This window comes from Heterocephalus glaber, unplaced genomic scaffold (genome assembly GCF_053883595.1).
Source record: "Heterocephalus glaber isolate CG9 unplaced genomic scaffold, H.glaber_assembly_v1.0 deba00001447, whole genome shotgun sequence".
In the NCBI taxonomy this organism is placed as follows: Eukaryota; Metazoa; Chordata; class Mammalia; order Rodentia; family Bathyergidae; genus Heterocephalus; species Heterocephalus glaber.
In genome coordinates, this window is record NW_028258299.1 from 12,189,493 (window position 1) to 12,211,026 (window position 21,534).

Below are 21,534 nucleotides of genomic sequence, written 5' to 3' on the forward strand. Positions count from 1 at the left end.
GGGCGCAGCTGGGTGGGCGGAGCTTTGGCCGAGGGGCTCGTCAGTGAGAGCAGGTTCGCGGGTCCACACAGGTAAGAGGTGCGGCGGAGCGGCCGCGGGCTGCAGAGGACTGAGGGGCGAGTTCTTCCTGAGGAGAATTGCGGGAGAGACGCGGGACTGAGGGCCGTGCCTGGTACAGAGGGCTGGAACGGGTGGGAGTCGAAGCTGAAGCAGCGACACCCACGGGCCGGGCGCGCGGGTGGATCGGGGTCCCCCTGCGGCTGGAGGGGCCTCTCCTCTGAGCGCCTGGCTTTCACCCACCCGGACCGCGCAGCGGCTCGGCGCTCTGTGCCCACGTGCGGGGTACGCGGCCCCGCTGCCCTGGGAGCCGGGAGAGGGGAGAGGGGCCTGGGGTGCAGAGGAAAGCGGAGCGCGGGGGAGGAAGAGCGTCCGGAGCGTTGCTACCCAGGCACAGTAGGAAAGACAGCGGACTTTGGCAACGTTCATCCCTTCCTCCTTCCCTTCTTCCCTTCCTTCCCTTGATGTTCTCTCAAAGTGTTGTCCTTTCAGTGCTTAAAAAGTATTTGCTTTACACTACCAAAAATATCATAAGCATGTAAGCTAATGCATATGTTAACTAGCTCCACTTAGCCGTTCCTCAAAGCACATATGATTCCAAACATGTACACAATAAATACGTACAGGTTTTGTCAATGAAAAAATAACTTTTTTTTTCTTTTTTGCAGTGCTGGAGAACGAACCCAAGGCCTTGCAGGTACTAGACAAGTGTTCTACCCCGAGCTACATCTCCAGCCCAAGTGAACAGTTTAAAACAACAACAACAACAGTTTAAAAAAAAAGAATCATTTGCTCTTAAAGGATAATAGTTCTTAAGGATTAGTCAAACATTTATAGCAACGTGTGTGCCAATAGTTTCAAGGTCACGTTCTTCAAACTTGAAATCTCACAGATCACACTGTTTTTATGTAAAGAGAAATGTAGTAGAAAGAAAAGAATGTAACAAACTTTGTTTTCTGAGAAGTGCTGTATACAGAAATGCATTCGCTACACTCAGGACCAGCTAATGAGAGATGGTCACTGCTTATTAATTATAAATATTAACAGCTGTCGAACAGAAGCTATTTTTGTTCACTCGTTGGATCATCTTTCTTGCTGACAAGAAGTGTCATTTAAGAATCACTCTACCTAGCTGGAAGTTTTGAGAAAATAGCCAGCTATTTTTGATGCTAAACATTTATTTGGCAAAGGCTCTCTTCTTCAGTGAGGGAGCCTTCAAGTGAGTAAGAATACAAAGTGCTAACCCTGCTTTTGAGATGCAGATATATGCCCCTCTGGTAACATCCCAGTAAAAGACGCTGATGAGCCTCCACTTGCAATTAGAATGATTTCTTGAAGCTACAATGAAGACAAGCTATAATCTGAGGTTTTAAAGCATGTTGCACTGTTAATTACTAATTAAAAGTTAAATTATTATACACTTCATAGCTGTGATTCTTACAGAGCTGCTCTGGACTACCTTGAGCTTTGTTTTTATTGCCAAACTTGTATGATACTTTGTTGATAAAGAACACAGTTATCTCATTTAATTGTCATAAAACAAACTTCTTATTCCCATTTTATAAGTGATAAAATTTAGTTTTTTTCTTTATGATTCACCCAAGGCTTAAAAGCTAAGTGACAGAGCCAGGCTCATTTGCAGTTCTGACTTGCTTTTTCTTTCCATTCTGCCTCATCTGCCTACACAAAAGAGCACACAGTGCTGTAAGAAAACTCAGAGTGTTCACAATCACAGTCCCATTCTCACATTTGTATTTCTAGGGCAAGTAATGTATCTTTTAAATTTATATTTTTTGTTATTTTCCGAACTTTTATTTAGAGCTAAGATTGAATAATATATGATGAGAAGAAGGAAAGCAGACTGGGCAGTAGTACTCAGCTTTCTATTGCCCTGAACATTTTGTGTATGATACCATGTTTGTCTCACCTTAGTAATGAAAAACTCAACTATTAAGCAGGCTAGATCTCCTCAAGAGTATTGCCCCTTGGGGATCTCACCCAACCATATTGATAAATGCAATAGTCTCCATTTTATTACTTTCAATGATGTTTAATGTCTCTATGTTGTTTAGCATCTCTAAGATTGATGCCCTAGATAACAGTTCAGTGCTTTACCTCCTACTATTGAACTGTTAGTATTTTTTTCTTCAAATATTCTAAAGCAAAGGCCTGCATAGGAGCTGAATGGAGTACTGCTAAACTAATACATTATGCTAGACTGCACTGGTGTTAGCAACCTATTCCTTCAAAGTCACCTCTGGGAAGCCTACCGTGACCATCCTGTTGAAAATTGCAATCTCACGTACAACTTTGCTTTGTACTCTCCACACACACACTCTATCCCCCCACCCTCCCCAACTGTTTGCCATGGCATTGATCTTCTAACAAACTACTAATTATTATTTTACGTTGTTTCATCTGTCACTTCCAACTAGAACATAAGAGGGAGTGTTTTCCTCCATGTTGTTCACTGCTGTGTCCTTAGCTTCCAAACAGTGCCCAACAATTTATAGGCATCCCAATGGATTCAGGTTGTGTGACACTTGACATTTATACAATGTGGGAGATCTCTTTCAAGAAAAAAAACTACAAAATTTGGTGTAAATGTATTTATTTAAAATAAAAAACACAACCAATTGTGAATTTAAAAAGAAACTGATAAATACCACAAATATCTCCAAATCCAGAAAAATAATATTTTCATAAATTAATTATCCAACATGCCTCCATACTGTAATACATGTCATTTACTTTTTTTGGCAGTATACTCATTGATTATCTTTTCATACTTTGTAATTCTTTAAAAGAGAGAAAGATAATTCTGACCTTTTAACATCGTTAAATTTTTGATTACAGGGATCCCATTCCACATTTTTCATATTTGTGATATAGCATTTATCATTTTATTGTGTATAGTTTACATATGAACATGTTATGTTCCTAATGAAGCCTAGTATATCATTCCAGAAATATTTTCATTGAACTCTTAAAAAGGGTTACTAATCTAGAGAATGAAGAGCAAAGTGCAGTTTCATTTTATGATACACGTGCTAAACATGTAAAAATGATACACGTGCTAAAAATGTAATTTTACATTTCGGTATGGCAGTCAGCAGTAATGTCGAAACTAGGTGATATGGCCTGTATCTAGATGTCCCCCCAAAGCCTCAGTCATAGGTGGGGCTTTGGGGAGGTGGCTGGGTCTAGGGTTTGTGCTGCTGGGATCTGATGCTGGGATTGATTCATGGTGCGATGCTAGGATTAAGGGAAGGTAGCCTGGGTAAGACGTAAGGGACAGAAAGAGCTGTGATTGGGGCTTGTTGGTAGTAATTGCTTGCTTGTGTTGCTCTCTTCTCCAAGCCATGAACTGTTTCTTTGTGATGCCTGTCTACCATGGCACCCTACCTTGGAGCCAGACAATTAGGGACTGAAATCTCTATAAATTATGAGCCAAAAAACCCTTTCCTCCCTTAACTTTGGGTGTCAGGTCCCAGCAACAAGAAAAGTAACCAAGACAGTAGGCATAAATCAGAACCTATAGAACCTTATAGATTAATGATAGGGTAGGGTATTTTTTTTATTGTTCTCCAATACAATATAAAAAGAAAAAGAAAGTTGGGTATCCAATGATTAGTGATGCTGATAGTGTCTTCTCTGAAGCATAAGCTCAATAATTTAAAAATTTTTTTAAAGAAATTTCAAGCATCCATAAAAGTTGAATAGTATGAGTGACAGAAGCATCTCTGAGTATCAATATTATCAACATTTACCAACTTGTCTCTTCTTTTTGTTTGCTTCCTGGGCTACAGCCATATCACCCTGAATGTATTCGAACTGGTTTGCTTCCTGGAATATTTTTGAAGCAAATAACCAGTGATATAATTCCACTGGTAAATACTTCTGAATATAGCTCTAAAAAGTAAGGAGTTCTTTTTAAAAGAATCATACTACTAATATAATATCTGACAAATCTAACATTAATTCCTATTATGGGATACCCTCCTATTTTCAATTTTCCTTGATTATTTTGAGGATAAACTTTTACATTCAGTTTATTCTAACCAGGATCAAAAAAGTCATGCTTAACATTTTGAGCCTCCTGTGTTTCTTTCAATCTATAATGGTTTCCCTTCCTCCCTTTAAAAAGTGTCATTTATTTGTTGAAAATTGGGTGATTTTTACCTGTTGAACATTCCAAGCCCACATTGGCTTTAGCTCAATAATTATTTGTGATCATGAGTTAGTAGAGAAAGCACAATGTTCAGAATTTTAAAACTCTGAGTTTATTTCTTAGAGTGGCCACTTATGTTCTTAAATATATCATGTCATTTCTCACTGGTATCAGACTAGATGATATTAAAAGTACTTTTCAGTTGTTAATGCATTTCACTCCCAAATCCCACTCCTTATTTTAGAACGAATCTACTAAAGGAAAGATAGAGGAATTATTATAAAGTATTAAAACCGCAATCTAGTGTATCTTTACAAACTGCTTGATCTTGGCACAGTATTTTCCCTATATACATTTCACCTTTTGATATTTATTTATTTATCTATATTTATATTTTGTTGGTTTTTTGAGACAGGGTCTCACTATGTAACCCAATCTGGCCTCAACCTCACAATCTTCCAGCCTCAGCTGGCTCTTGAAATGTCAAGAGTGACATTTATTATCATTGATTTTTAAGGTTGAGAGAATATTGCCTGACCCAACGTCCTTTAAACAGATTAGTAGTGCATGTGACAATCCCTAAAATCCCTGGAAGGAAATGTATTATATAACTTCTAGATGTTATTTTTAGCAGGTACCCTAGTAACAAATGTCATACTTAACATAATCCATTTTCATTTTCTGGTTGAGTACATTTCTAAATTACTTCAATATGAATCAACATTATAATTTTTAGTGTAGCTAAGAAAAATAGAACATTTTGATTCAGACTTCCTTTGTGAGCAGATGCATTAATTGCAATAACAAAAGTCGTTTGCTTTGCTGTACAAACACTGGAACTGACAGCTTTTTTAGAATCTTGCTTTCATGTGTATGTTGACAGCCTGTCTGAAAAGAAAGCTCAAACACACTTTTAGATCAGTTAAATTAATTATTCCCCCCCACCCCGACATGGATTCGGTAACTATCTGTGCTAAATCCTTATACACTGGTAAAGCTTGAGTAAGGAGATACCAATGTCACCTTGAATTGATTATCTCTGCTATGGCTGTCTTCTGTAATTAAAACAACCCTAACAACCTTTGACAAAACTAACAGTGTATGTATTATTTGAATTCTTTCATAAACACTTCTAATGACCTCAAGTGGGTGTTAATGCTTTGGTGTTTGGCTCAATCCTGTTAACAATAACTGCAAAGCTTTGACATGATTAATTGATGCAAAGAAGATAAATTAGGTAATTTCAAAAGTTCCAAATGCTCTAGAAATAACCAAATAATTCTCCCTCCAAGAATAAAGACTTTTTAAAAAAGAGCTGAAGAATTCAATTCTCTTTTTGAATTGGAATGTGGCCTTGGACTAGGTGCCCTTTGAGGCCTCTTAATTCTGAGATTTTACTTCTATGAAATTAAGTTGTGTTAATAATTTTTAAAGTATTTATTGACAAAATTCATACTTAGTTTAAAAATATTGTAATAATTTTAAAGTGCTATGAAGGTAGTTATTTCAACTAAAGGTTCCCAGATTCTCTGAGTATGTTGTTCTTTTGATCTAAATAGATTCCTTCATTGAACAAAGATACATTCACTGAATGACTACTGAGTGCATGGTACTACTGTAGGCACTGGGGGTATAGTATAGAACTAGACAGATTGCAGCCCGTCTTGTTTGCCACTCATAATGTTAGCATTTGTTAAAGAAAAATTATTCATGACACTTATTAAATACAGCAAGACAGACTTTCCTCAAGACTATTGTAACAGCTATGGGGGGCACTGCAAAAGAGTTTTCCAGAGAGGCAGGTGTGGGGAGGGGATTCAGCTCCAAATACAGCAAAGAAAAGTAGGAATTTATAACCAAGGTGATAGGTAGGATATGATGATGGAGAGAAGATTACTAAGTAAGAGGGTAGAGAAATTGCCTGCTAAACTGACTTAGCAAGTCTTGCTGAAGGCAGACCAGAGTGATCAGACACTAACTGGAAGATGGAAGTAGGTGAGTAAAGAATTTGGTTAGATACCAAGAGTGGAGAATTCCGGCTGAACTGAGCAGAACTCGTGCTAAAATTGGGCTCTTGAGGACATGCCCAAAAATTGACCTAGGTAGACTCAGAGGAACCTGAGCAGAGTGTGGTAAAAGAAAGAATCTTTGTCACATTCTAGTGCAAGAGCCAAACAATAAACAGGCAGATAAGTATATACCGTAATATAATGTTAATGATGAGTGCTATGAGGAAAAATAAGGCAGAGTCAATGAATACAGATATGGGAAGGGGAAGATTGGATAGGCATTTTATATAGGTTATCAGAAAATCTCTGAAAATGTAGCATTTGTAAATTGTGTGAAGGAAGAATTATATGAAGGAAGAAGCAATTGAAATATTGGGGATAAGGACACTTTTGACAGAAGGAAGAACAAGTGCAAAGGCCCTGAAACAGTACAGATGGCACATCATAGGAATAGCAAGAAAGTCAGTATGTCCAGAGTGGTGTGTACAGGAGCAGATTGGAGAGGGTTGTAATTAGAGTGCAATTATAGTAAGATCATATTTGGCTCTGTATAAAACTTTGGATTTTTAAAAAAGTAATCAAATCCTTTTGGAGATTCTTTTTAACAGGACAATGTTCTGATCTGAGTCCTAGACTTAAAGGTCTTTCTAGACAGCTATATGGCAAAAAATAGGAGGTTGGAAACAAAAAAACAAAAACTACTTTGGAGACACTTTTACTAGACCACAGGAGTGCTAGTAGTAGCTTATCATAGAGTGGTAGCAGTGAAAATAGCAAGAGACATTAAGATTTGACATAAACATTTTGAAGTTGGCCCCAAGAGGAATTGTTAATAGTTGGATGCAAGATGCAAGAAGAGTGAAAAAAGGAATCAAAGACTTACATTTTGGCCCCTACAACTATAGGATTTTTACAAGGGTGCCATGGTCTGAAATGTAAAAGATTTTTTGAGAAATAAGTTGAGGTAGGGCTGGGGGCTAGATAAGAGACAAAATTCTGTTTTAACCATGGTAAGTTTAAGATTCATTTGAGAAATCCAAAAGAATGCATTGAATAGGCAGGGGGCAGGCAGATAGCAAGTTTGAAGCCAGTCTGGTCTACACAGTGAGCTCAAGACCAGCCTGGACTATACAGGGAGATGCTATCTCAGAAAGAACAAATGAATAGGGTTAACTGCAGAGTATAGAACAAGAAGTTAGAGGCTCTTGGACTTCATCAAAGGTAAGATGACAAGGATCAGATCCACCGGCTCCCAGGAGGGAAAGAGGGAAAAAGATGAATTTGAGAGATGTTTAAGAGAAAGAATGAAGAGTAATATGTATTAGTTATGAATTAAGAGAAAAATTGAGCAATTTGGGCAAATTTATCGCATGGCATCATGGATGAATCGATGATACAAAAATACAATTATTAGCCTATGACTTCCTCCTCTAAAAGTGTTCAAAGACTTTACATTGCCTAAATATTAATGTTTAAAGCTTGATAGCCTGGCATTCATGAGCCCTAAAATTTGCCCTTTTGTTGTGCTCCATACCATTCTATGGTACATCCTTGGAACTCAAAAACGTAATGGAATTCAGCTGAAAAGTTATTAGTCTACCAAATAAATTTAAACTCTGTGAGTGTTCACTTCAGCAGCACATATACAAACTCCTTGAGCCTGGGTTATAGGCCTTCTACAATCTGGTCCCTGCCAGCCTGATCTTTTGCTTCTCCTTTCTTGCCCAAAGCTCTGATCACATCCAGCTTCTTTCAGTTCTATGTATACGTCAAGCCCGTACCTTTACTCCTGATGTTGTCATTGTCTTGAATTCCCTTCATCTAAGGTACTCCTAATCAAAATCCACCTAGCAAACACCTCCACATCTTTTAAAAGCCACCTTCTATGAAGACTTTCCTTAACTTCCCTTATATGTTGAGCTCCTGTTTTCAGTAACATTGTCCACATTGTATTTCATTAAATCTACCACTGGCTCACTGTTACCTGTCTGGTCCACCATTTTGCTGCCAGTCCCTGAAGGCCTAGCAATGTGAACATGGCAGGCACTAACTCAGGTGAATCAGAAGAATGAGGAACAAATGAATGAAATCTCAGTTCAGGGATCATAACTTCACCTTACTTTACCTACCGTGGCCCAGACAAGTGCCAAAAGCTTCTTCCTTTTTCTCCTCTAGAATTATATACCACTTCTGTTCTAGCTCTGTGTGTATGGTGCTGTGACATTATATTTGTTCTTTGGTGTTGTTTTTGTCTTCCATTTTTGGTGTATTCATCCCCTCCTTGAAATATTCAAGGGAATGGCTTTTACCATTTTATGATCAGGTTTCTAGTACTTAGGAACTCAATACAAGTTTTTTAAAATGTATTATTTAATACTTAAGGAGTAACCTTATCTTTTAAAGTCATATGTCATGTAATCTTGTCTATCTTTGTCCACCTTCAGAAGGAATTTCCTAACTATTCCTGATTGGAATTAATATTTCACTATGGCATGCTGAACTATTGCTGTATCTCATCCGTGTCACCATCCCTTTGTGGGGCATTTCTTAATTTAGAGTGACTATGAAAGCCTAAAGACAAGAATACTTTTACTTTTCATCATATTCCCACATACTTGGCATATTTCTACCTGAAAGAGCCATAAAGTGATACCTTTGAATCTGATATGATTTATTTTGTTAAATAATTAGTAAGCTACTGCATTTATACTATTGTTGGTAACTGTTTAGAGCAACCTCTTAGCCCACTAAGAATGACTATACATTGTCGTCATTCTTTAAATGTTTGATTAATGAATAAGGGAAAAGAAAAATAGTATTTTCACTGTCAAGTTCAGGGGGAAGACAGAGCATACCTTTTATACAAAAGTAGTCCCCTTATTTAATCTATCATTGTTTATATCCAGAAATAATTTACTCACATGAAGTAGAGAAAGACAATATTGTCCTTCATAAACTAAATTCAATATAAAATAACTTTAAAGATTTACTCCTCTTTCCTCAGTCCAAGCTGGCTTTGGACACAAATGGAAATGTTATAGGAATGGAGATTCCCTTGAGGTTTACATTGTTGAACACTCTCTGTTCTCTAGAGGAGCCAAGACCCACACCCATTCCCTTTGCCCAGTCTTCCTCAGGGCTATGTATCCATCTTGCATCCTTTGCTGTCACCAGGAACCTCCAAATCCAGGAGGAGGGAGGGATTTTGTTTTCTGCTCATCATCATCACAGTGAGAAGAGCTGAGTGTGTTCCTTTATTTTATAGCTCCTTCCAGTGTGGAACCTGAAGCATGTTTGTCAGGAAATGGGCACAGTGGCAGGGAGGCACACAATCCGCAAGCTGGCAGAAGCAGCTATCCAACCAAAGCGTGATGGAGTAGCCCAGGTTAGTGCTAATTTTTTCAGGACACAATTCAAGCCTCAAGATTTTTTTAATGCTGGCTCCAAAAGAATTATCCCATGAGTGATGCCCTCAAAGCTTTTACCTTCTCAAGAAGACTTGTACCGTGAGTAATTTAAAAACAAATTACTTATTTTTCAGTTGTAGAATAAAATTGCACCTTGTTATATTTCTTTCACCAACCTACTTATATAGGAAAGAAGTTACTTGATTTTTGCTGTCTCTTTTCACTGAATATGACAGGAATTCTCTTGGAAATAGACATAAAACAGAGTGTGATTATAGACTTACTTCTGTTCTTTTCTTTACTCTCCAATTATAAAATCTAATGATAACTTTATAATCCCCACAGGGCAAAAGCTGAATCATGTGGTAATTGCTCAATGAAAACAAGCTAGAAGATAAGCAAGTTGGTTTTTTTTTAGTAGAATTCATCATCTGTCTTCAGTAAAGTGTCTTTTTTTTTTCTATTGAACCTAGGACCCCACTTCTTTTTAGATTTTTAAATTTTGAGACAGGCTTTCACTGAGTTGCTGAACTGCCCATGTTGGACTTGAATTTGTTAACACTTCTGCCTCAGCCTCGTGGAGTGGTGGGATTACATTTGTGCAACACCGCGCCCAGCTATGGTTCTCTCTCTAAGTCGCAATATTGGACTATGTTCTTGGAATGCAAACTCATCTTGAACTCTGAATTACTGGAGTTCAAGAGTAATTCAAGTACTGAACTACTAGAAAGGCTGTCTGCCTTGCTTGTACAGACACCCATAGTACCATTGACTACTTGCCGCTTCCTTTGCCTGTTAGCTTTCCAATTAAATCTAGCCTGCAATTTGTGATACTGTACTTACCCATTTTCCTTCCTGCTCTGCTCAAAGTCTGAATAATTCAACAATCTCTTGCTTAGCACCACACATCTAAAATTCATTCTACAAAATTTAACCTCATCCTAGCAAACTCTATTGTTTCCCCTGAAAACGTTGTCATAGTGTCAGATAAACCTAGAACATGCCAGGTTCTTTTTATACCAACGTAACTGCCAACCTAGTCACTGCCTAGCATTCAACAACTTTAAGAAGAGATTGCTCTTTGCTTGTCTTTAATGGAAGAGACTGACATGAACATTTCTTCTTGGGCTTGCATTAAAAAATAAAGTCTATTGAGAGGTATCAGATGAGGACCTATTTAGATTGGAAGTAGAGAGAATGAATAGCTTTTATGAATTGGAGAAATGAATTCTTAGTTTGGTTAAAAGCATATTCTACACCTTATTTCCTGTTCAATAAGTGGAGCATTTTCATGGAAATAAGCCAAAGGTTTTATGAAAAGTCTCTTACTTTTTCCATCTGTTAGGAACATTTGTCAAATATAAATTAAAAGTAAATCTCTACAAAAATTGTATGTTCTCACTCTGCTGTTGGGAGTTCAATTTTATAGCTTTTTATTGTGAGTCTTAGCTGAGTTTGTATCAGATGAAATCTTATAAATAGAGTCATTTTTCAAACAAAAATAACTTGATCTTTTTGTATTGTAAATAAATTTCAGCTTTAAATGAAGAATTTGAAGTTTTGAAATGTTAACTATTTGTAATCACTTTACAGTTTCTGCCATGATATGTCTATCGTCCTAAAATCTTCCAAGTATTCATCACAAATCTGACATTTTATGAAACAACCTGGCTTTTCTATGTAGTTTTTGGATAACTCACTTAGTCTCTACATTGTTATCATGTTCTAGCCTAAAAGAAAAAAGAGCTAAGGTCACTTGAACAAATACTTGACTAAGAAATCATATCCATTTGAGTCCTCAAAAGTTTAATCATGCACAATTACATCTCCTGTAGTAATATGATATGCACATGTAAAAGGAAGGAGCAACTTCTGGTTTTTTTTGTGCAGCTACATTAAGGTAATATTTTCTACTTAATCTATCTAGAAGCACCTACAGAGTTGGAAAGCTGTGGTTGGAGGAAGCAAGGGGAATTGTAGAGATGATATCTCCATATTATTTTGGATGACTTGCTAAGGTGCAGTTTTGTTTTTGGTTTGTTTTGGTTTTTTGGTTTTGGTTTTTTTTGTGGTACCGGGGATTGAACTCAGGACCTTGCGCTTGCCGGGCAGGCATGGTGCCACTGAGCTACATCCCTGGCCCCCAAGATGCAGTTTTGAATAAACTTCATTGTAAAGTACTTATTTAGTGTGAAGCTTAAATCATGAAAAATACACAAGGGAGCCAAGTTAGTTGAGTAATAATTTTATAGAAATTGATGTATTTATTAAATATGCTTAAGGGTAATAGAAACCAGTTAACATCCTACTCTACTTCTTTCTTTCTTTCTCTCTTTCTTTCTTTCTTTCTCTCTTTCCTTCTTTCTTTCTGGATTGTCATCAGCTTTCTCATTCCTTTAAATTGTTGTTTGCTATTGCCTATGAAGGAACCACATTGTACAACTTATTTGAAATTTTTTTTAACAGTGCTATTCAGGTAACTGTTCTCCTGACAGGCTCATCAATACAGAATGTCATCTTTGAAGCTTTTCCCAGTAAGTAAATCACAAAAGAAATGCAGGAAGAACCTTATTCAAGAACTGATTTTCACCAGTTACAGTAGTGAACACTCCAGTTATGCTTCCTAAATGTATAGATCTGTCTTTCCTTCTTTTCATCTCTCTTCTCATGTCTTTTTACATATCTTTCCCTCCCTCCCTCCTTCCTTCCCTCCCTTCCTGTCTTTCTCACATGCACTCAAAGCTTCTCTGCAGGAAAATAATATATATCAAACAAGAGTATTTGACTTTATTTATTTAAAATAAAATAACTTCAGTAAGGGAAGCAAAAAAGTGAAAACTCTCAGAAAAGGGACAAGATGCCGGGCAGGTGGCACATGCCTGTAATCCCAGCTGCTGGGAGGCTGAGGCAGGAGGATTGCTGTGAGTTCAGTGCCAGCCTGGGCTATATAGTGAATTCAAGGCCAGCCTGAATTAAAGTGAGACCTTGTCTCAAAATAAAATAAAATAGAATAAAAAAATAAAAACAGAAAAGGAAGAAGACACAGAGGAGAAAAGTAAATAAGGTAGTTTTATTTCTATAAAATATAAATAATTATAGCACTGAAACGAAAAAATAAGAGCAACATATTCTGGATTATTTATGCATGCATTTATAGTCATTCAACTAACATTCATTGAGGCCAGGAATTTTACTAGGCCTCAGGTATGCAATGATAAAAAAATAGTGCTCTTTTTTCTGACATAAATAATCAGAAAGTATACTGACAAATAAAATGATAGAGGCCAGCATGAGGTATGAAGGAACTCTCCAAGAGAAAGGAATATGCTTTGGTTCTATACTTTCTTAAATGTAATTTATGTGTTAGATTTCTTTTTCTAATCTTCCACTCTGGTTCCCAACCAATCACACCCTTTGTATGTACTTGTCAAAAAAATATTAAAATTGTACTTAAATTTGCATTGATATTTTAGTATTTAATTATTTTTGTAATTCACAGATGTGTATTAGCTTTTTAACCTATAGTCATTATGGATGTAAATGAGTATTATTCAGCTAGTATTTATTCTCATACCCCCTTCCCACCCCTAGGAATTCTTTACCACCTTGACAATGGCTTGGGCATGTGCCTTTCTTTGGTTGATGGAATGTGAATAGATGTGCCATACCCTAAACCCTTCCTGAGGTTCTGATTGCTTGCATGATTTGGCTTGGCCTCTTGATCTTTTGACCTCTGCCAAAGGAAGAGCTTTCCTCAGATAGTTCTCGAATGAAAAAGCACCCAGAGCTCACCAAGGCTGCAGTCCATTCACAGCACTATGAACAGGAAAGAAACCTTTTAAAAAATGTGACAGTGCTGGGCCTTGGGATTTAGCTCAGTAGTTTTGCTGCCTGCTGCGCAAGCACAAGGACCCAAGTTCGATCCCCAGTACCAAAAATTTTTTAAAAATAAATAAATAAATAACAGTGCTTAAATTTCTTTATTTTGAATTGACACATAATAATGTTTATATTTATAGGGTACAGTGTGATCTTTCAATACAGTATATGTATAAAATGTATAAGGATGGGGCAGGGCAATTGGCATATCCATCTTTAATAATATAAGCCATAATAATATAATATACAGTATAATATATAATAATATAAGTTGTTTGTCACTGTAACAAAAATTGACTAATATCAAAGTCAACTTTATAAGTACACTTGTATAAAAGGCCATAATATTACAAACAAAAAGCAGGATATTTAAATCAATTTTCAAAACAGAAAGAATCTAGCATTATGTATAGATTGTGGAACATGCTCTATTTATACTGTCCTTAACATGACTGCCCTGTCATCATTTAGCAACAAAGTGTACGCATGAGGGGAAACAGTTTGGAGTCTTGCAATAGCCTACAAGTATGTCTATAGGTCTATGCATCAGTGTAATGTGTAGCTATATACCTGTCATGATTCCCCTCATGCTATAAAGCTTCAAAGTACAATGAGTCATTTTTTTCAATGACATCTTTTGCCATTATTCTTATTCAATGCAAAAAATGTCATGAGAAAAAAAGGGTTTTACCCTCATGAAATAGAATTTAAGGCTTACTGAATGCTTTAGACAGATTTTTCTATGTACCAATGACTACAGAAAACAAAGGGGAAAGAAACCATGTTGTAAGACTCCAATGTTGTATGGTTACACATCACAGATACATATGGTAACAAAAAGAATAATGGTATCAGACAATAGTAATTTCCTCATTGATAGCAAGGTTCTGGTTCTAACACTGAGAGGGATTCCTGTTTCAACACCATCCCTAGCATTTTAGAACCATCAAAGACTAACACTCATCTGCTGTTCTCCTCATGCAGTATTTGCAACGTTCTTGATATATGACTATTTCAAAGCAAACTCTCTGTCCCAGAATTAATTATAATGTTGAAGATTTGTATACGTGAGTGGAGAGAATATAACTACAGAAATCCAAAGGATGTTATGTCATTTCCAATGTATTTTTATATGCACTAGAAACAAGCATAGTTTTACAAAGTGAGAAATGCTTTATAAGCACCTGTGGGACATAAACTTCCTTTTACAAAGACACACATTGGCTCATTCCTCAACCACCTACTATTTGTCAGCTAAATGAAAATTATTTTTACAGCTGATTTTTGCAAAAGTTTTTCACTGTACCCTCCAGAGGTGTTAATATGTTTTTATCATTTTAATATCCAATAATAAATCCATTTTATATTAAACTTATCGTGCTTCTCCAGTGCTTATATTAAAAGGAAGTTGGGGACTAATTTCAATCAAAGGAAGCATATGTAATGGTCCCTCTAGGAGTGCTTGAGTCTCAATGTTTGAGGGAAGGGTAACAATCACTTAAAATATGAATGAAAATATTTTCCTAAACTTCCCTGAGTAAAAAAGAAAAAAAATGTTTGAATTCCTTTGCCTGTTCCAAGTGAACCCGTAGCCAAACAAATGAAGCTTATGGTTGCACAGCTGGAAACCTATTGCTTCTTCCTTTTATAAAAATAAAATCACAGGTGATTGTGAAACAGTTGGTTTGAATTTGCACTTACAGAAAATAGGTAATGAATTACTTCCTCCACTCTCTCTAGGTACTGAATAGAAGCATTTATTGTGACTCCATCATATACTGAGTATATGAGACTGAATATGAAGGCTAAAAATGCCCTTTTGAGAGGTCATTTCACCCATCCATTCCTTGATTTGTTCCTTTGCCCTTTTCTTCCTGTGTTTCTTCATTCATTTAACAATAAATATGTATTAAGCTGTTCTTGTGAAGTAGGCACTGTCTTAAGTTCTGGGAATACAGTGATAAATAAATAAACTCAGGAGAAGCTCCAAAGACAAATCCAGGCCCTTCTCAAATTCACTCATCCATTTATTCATGTTTATTTCCAACACAAAGTACAATGAAGAGAGCCAAACAGACATGGATTTAGTTTTTAGTTAACAGCTGGGAGATCTTGAGCCAGTTTAGATTTTCAGAGCCTCAGCTTTTCTATCTCCTGTCTCTCACAAAGAATGATAGAGTGGATCACAAAAATCATTTTTTTTCCTCCCTTCTCATGTCTAATCTCACCACTTTCCACACATATTAGGGCCTAAAAGGAGCAGGATACATTTTCTAGCACTGTGTTTAGTTGTACTAATAATACAGAGAAACAGAAAATGTCATTCTTGTCTTTTGGAAAATTAAATTTACAGGTATAATACCTGGTCTCTAATCTATACCAAGCATTGTTCTGATTGCTCTAAATGCATGAACTTGTCTTCCCAATAATTTATGAGATGAGAATTATACCCATTTATTATTGTTCAGACATAAAATGTCTTTCGGAGTCTCGTGTGTTTCGAGGTACAGCTTTTGGAAGTGATTAAATCCTGAGGGCTTCAACTAGATCAAGTAGATTAATCCATTGATGAGATCATACTTTGATGACATTGTTGTCAGGTGATGGAAACAGGAGGTGGGGTCTTGTTGAGGGGAGTGGGTCATGGGAGTGTGACCTTGGACACCGTATCTGGTCACTGGTCCCTACCTCTCTGGCTCTTTCCCTTTCTCTCTGCTTCCTGGCTGCCATGAGGTGAGCAGCTTTGTTTTCCCACATACTTCCATTATGTTTCTACCTCGCACAAGCCTAGAAGCAATGAAATCAAGTGACCATGGACTAAAACCCCTGAAACCATTAACCTAAATAAATCTTTCCTCCTTTAAATTGATTTGGTCAAGTATTTTGTCACAGCAACACGAGGTTAACATGCTCATCCTTTTAACTGGATGAGAAAGTAGGTACAGAAAGATTAGGAAACTGCCAAAGTCACAACAAATACTGAGTATCAAGGATCAAATCTAGGCTGATAGCTCTGGATCCTGAGTTTTTAATCACTGCACTAATCTGCTACAGGGGAAGCTACTAAATACAAAAAGAGAGAGGATAATTGTTTTGTGAGAGGTCCAAACAGTAAGTGGATGAGGGATGGGAAATCAAGGGAATTTGCTCCAGAGCTTCAAAACTATATAAAGGAATAGAATGATAAAGAAAGCTATTAGGCAAGTACTCTGCCACTGAGCTACAACCCAAGTCCTTTTAAAAATTTTTCTTTTGAGACGAGGTCTCCCTAAATTATCCAGGCTGACCCTGCATTTTCAATCCTCTTGCCTCAGCCTCTCAAGTCGCTGGGATTACAGGCTTGTGCCACCACACTTGGCAATAAAATATTTTTAAATTAAGGTATGGACATTGTTTTTTAGACATAATGTTATTGCACACTTAATAGACTACAGCATAGTGTAATCATAACTTTTATATGCATTGAGAAACCAAAAACATGCCAGAGATTTAGCTCCGTGGTTCTGCGGCCTGCCTAGCAAGCGCAAGGACCCGAGTTCAATCTTCGGTACCAAAAAAACAAAAAGAGAAAGACTTAATAGAAACCAAAAACAAATCACTTGACTTGTTTGTCAGTATTGCCTTAGTCACACTCTCATTGCTGGGACAAATACCCAACACCCACAACTTAAAGGAGAACGGGTTTATTTTGGCTCACAATCTACAGAGGACTCAGTCACAGTTTGCTGACTCCAAGGCAGGAAGGGCATGGTGAAAGGGTTTAGTGGTGAAGCTGCTCCTGTCATGGTCACTAGTAAGCAGAGAGGGAGGGGAGGAGATGGGAGGGTGAGATCCCCCAGGTCATGCCCCTGGTGGCCCACCCTTCTGACCCACTTCCTAACAGCACATTCAGCCACTGAACTCATTAGTGGATGAATCCACGAATGTCTATAGTGGCCCCGTGATCCAACCACCTTCCACAAGCCCCGTCTCTGAACACATGGGCCTCTTGGAGGATATTCTAGATCTAACCCACATCAGCTCTTGTCTTGAATCAAACCCCCAATGTCTCTGAGGTATGCTTATATTTAGAAAAATAACTTAAAAATTGTGGTTGTCTCTGATTTTTAGAAGTAATACACGCTGATTGTAGAAAAACTAATAAAATAGCAAAGCATAAAGCAACAGTTTTAAAAATCATTTATAATTTCATCATTTAGAAAAGTTAATTAGTAGCTGGAAATGGAGGTGCACATCTGTAATCCCATCACTCTGGGAGGCTGAGGCAGGAAAATGGCAAATTCGAGCCCAGCCTGGGCTATAATGAATTTGAGGCCAGCTTGGTATGTAGTGAGACCCCCATCTCAAATAAAAGTTAATCACCTTAATATTTAGATGTGTTTTCTCTAATTCTCTTTTATGTAAATATTCCATTAAATATATTTATTACATAAAAATTGGCAATGTATTTAAACACAATTTCAATTCTGCTTCTTTCACTTCATTTTTATCCTGAGCAACAAATGTTATTTTTTCATTAATGCTCTAACAGTCCCCACCTCTCTTCCCTACTTTACCGTCTAATATTTAGTATTTAATATTTAATGTTTAATAACACTTATTAGCATTTGCAGACTGCAGGTTTTTTTACTCCTTTGTTGTTTACCCATCTTCCTCTCCCATTTCCACAATACTCATACAAGACTATAATCTCCATGAGGGCAAGAATCTATTTCTTTTATTCTCTATTGCATCCTCAGGGCATAATAAGCCCTCTATCAAATATTCTATTTGTTGAATGAATAATTTTAAAGATGAAGATATAGTAGCACTATCTCAGGAGATGATACCTTAATCTAAGAATTCATTAGATAAGATAACAATACATATTCATGCATATTTATATGGCCATTCTTGCCTGTTATATCAAGTACCCATTTCTAGTTATGTAGGCCTACATATATAAGTAATGGGATGGACAAGACCTCAAGAGTAATGAATTAGAGGGTCATATCTTACATATTCTTTTGTTCTCATAAGTTACCAAAAATCTCATTTCCGGTCTTTCATATCATCTTGCTTATCCCCATTGCTTCATGCATTCCCTATAATCCTCTGTTCCTAACTTCACTGTTTTCTACAAATTTGTTTTCATTGATAGTCTGTAGCTTTCATACATACATACTTTCTCTTTGAACTTTGATGTTTTGTTAGCTTGTTCAACTGTTGAGGTCTTATAATGCCTACATATACATTCAGTCAAATTAAACAACTCCCTAAATTACTTAGATTTTAGGTGGTAGAACACAGACCATATGAATTCTCATTCTCCCATGTAATTAAAATGACTCATCAGAAATGTTTGTCTTCAGTAATCCTTTGATTTTTATCAATGATATTTGTGTTTTTGCTAGTCTTGTATATATGTATATACCAAAATTCATCTGACATTTACATTTTTAATTCAACTCAATGCTGTAAGATTATTTAAATAAAATGATGTGGATGAAGTTCTTGCTAAACTTTGAAGCACTATACATTACATTATCCCATGCAATTATCCCAGACTAGTACTGTACATTATGGACTGTATGCATAGCATTCTATGTGAAAGCCCTTCATAGATTAGGAGCCCATCATCAAATCCCCACTCTCATTTCTGGGCTGAGTAAGCCTGGTCAGTTTCCTCATACTGTCTCTCTCTCAGTCTCCTAGTGATCTTTATATTGTGTGACTTTTCTCTGATCTGTCATCTTGCTTGTCTTTGTTGACATAATGATCTTTAAAGTGAACTTTATGAAATACAATATTTTCTATGTGCAAATAGATTTTGTGTATGCAAAGCAACAAATGTTATATTACAACTACATTAAGTGACTTAAAGACAATAGAGAGAAAAGGTGCTTTAGAAAAAGATTTATATTGTTCCAGAAATCTCAGAAAGAAAAGCACGTAGATGCAGAATTCGGGTAAAATAATAAAAGTTCTTCTTTCAAGCAGGCGGGACCACCAGAAGCTGATCTGGTCAGTATTCCTGGGCCCCTTTGTTCAGCATTTCCTTTTTATATTCTTTTTAGCCATTATCTCATCCCTAGTGGCCTTTGATGTGTAAATACAATTCCAGTTCCTATTTACAAGTCACAGACACAAGATAAGCACACATACATTGTAAATTCACCCAGGCATTGCAACTTTGTTAGGTTAATGAAGTTACTGGTTAAAGAGTCAGATAACCATCACCTTAAACAACAAAAGTTACAGGGAAAAGCAAATCTTAATGGAACACATTACTTATTTTGCTTCTACAACTACCTTAATATTCAATCTACTAAGTTATCTAAAACTTTTCCCTATCAATATCTATGGATTACACTCCTTATCTGCAACATGACCTTGTTACTTTAGCTTCTCTAAGCCCTGACTCCTTGTGGGAGTCAGTCAGCTCTTGCAGTGGGTGAAGGGGTACATTGGAAAATGTGTGGGAGAGTTATCAGTCCTCACAATAGCTGAGCTAGTTATTGTTATTTAGTGAAGGCAATGGCTGGGGTAGGGGAGTGGAAGGAGAGACATACATATCCCGTGAGGCCTGGGGCCACCCTTCAGAACTAGAGTTGTCCTGTTGTAGGATGATGGTAGCGCCACCATCAAGGAACAGGCAAAGCAGCTCCTTCCAAATCTCCCTGGATAAACTAGACAGCACTAGGTGGCAGGACAGGAGTACTTTGTGAGTTTTTTTATTTTTAATTTTTTTTAAAAGCCGGCACTCAGAATTTATATGACTCTTCTTCCTCATTATAATAATAATCTTTAAATTGTTTCCTGCATAAGTTTGCCCAAATCAAATCTGAAATTTTCCTGCTAAATTATAGAAATTTACCTGTTGTAGGATAGAAGACATCTTAAAATCTCTGATGTTAAAGTCTCTGATTTAGAAGGCTTCTGTTAATGACTTTAGAAACAAACTAGCTGGTTTTATTTTTGTCTGCAGTTCTAAAGTATTACTTGACTTTAGTTAAGTCAAGTCAGCCATATTCCCAATTGTAAATGCTATCAGATGCTTCTTTGGATGTATTTGTGTTATTTGTGTTATTCAGTTAGTTACTTACTGTAATAAATACTGAGGATGAGTCAACTTTTAAAGAGGAAGGGCTCATTTTGACTCAATTTCAGAAGTTTCAACCCATGACTGATTGGGCCCATTGCTATGGGCCTGCGGCAGTGCAGTACTTCGTGGCAGGAGCATGTAACAGAGGGTACACATTCATCTCATGGAGGCAGAGAAGTGGAAAGAGAGAACAGTAATCAGCATCCCACAATCCCTTGTGAGGGCACAGCCCCAGTGACTTAAAACCAGGAGCAGTGATGGCGAACCTTTTAGAGCTTTCAGTGATATAAGCAGCCCACTGCAGCACGCGTGCCATAGGTTCACCATCTTCAAAGTCTCTACCACCTTCCAAAAGCATGGAGCCAAAGACCAAGTTCCAATCCTGAGGAACTGAACCCACAACCTTGCACTGAGCTAACCCCCTGGCCCTTTTTTATCTTTTATTTTCGAGAGAGTTTCACTATGTTGTCCAGGCTGTCCTCTCAAACTTACAGACATGAGCACTGTGCTGAGCAGGAATGATGTCTTGTGATTCCAGCAATCAGTCATACTTTGCTGCAATTTATGTACACATGGTTGCTTTGGCCCTCCCTCTTTCCTTGCTTCACCGTGCTTGTCCTGGATTCTTCTTCTCTGGGAGTGTACTCCCTAATAAAATAAAAACACATAGCTCTCTGCTTCAGGTTCTGCTGTAGGAGATCCAGGCTAAGATAGGAGTGAAGTAGAGAACTGAAACCATTATCTGGTTAATTCAGACCAATCTCTAGCAGAGAACAATTTGGATTAATTTACAACACGGGATGTTAAGAACAACTGTGCTGCCAAGTTGACAAGTAAAATGAGCTGTCAACACTGCCCAGCCGTCATAGTCTGCTTCCCATATAAGCTTACTTTCTATTTGAGGTATCAGCTTCACAGAATCTCTAT

The 21,534-nt window shown here is 37.1% G+C and overlaps 1 long non-coding RNA gene across 1 annotated transcript; it reads left to right on the top strand.

Annotated features, from left to right (window-relative positions):
- The first annotated feature begins 18 nt into the window (after positions 1-18).
- On the top strand, positions 19-18,913 carry LOC106008132 (uncharacterized). Its single transcript, XR_001182644.3, has 4 exons — positions 19-71; positions 726-754; positions 9,503-9,622; positions 9,990-18,913. It is a non-coding gene; the product is annotated as an uncharacterized LOC106008132 (long non-coding RNA).
- Positions 18,914-21,534: the final 2,621 nt, after the last annotated feature.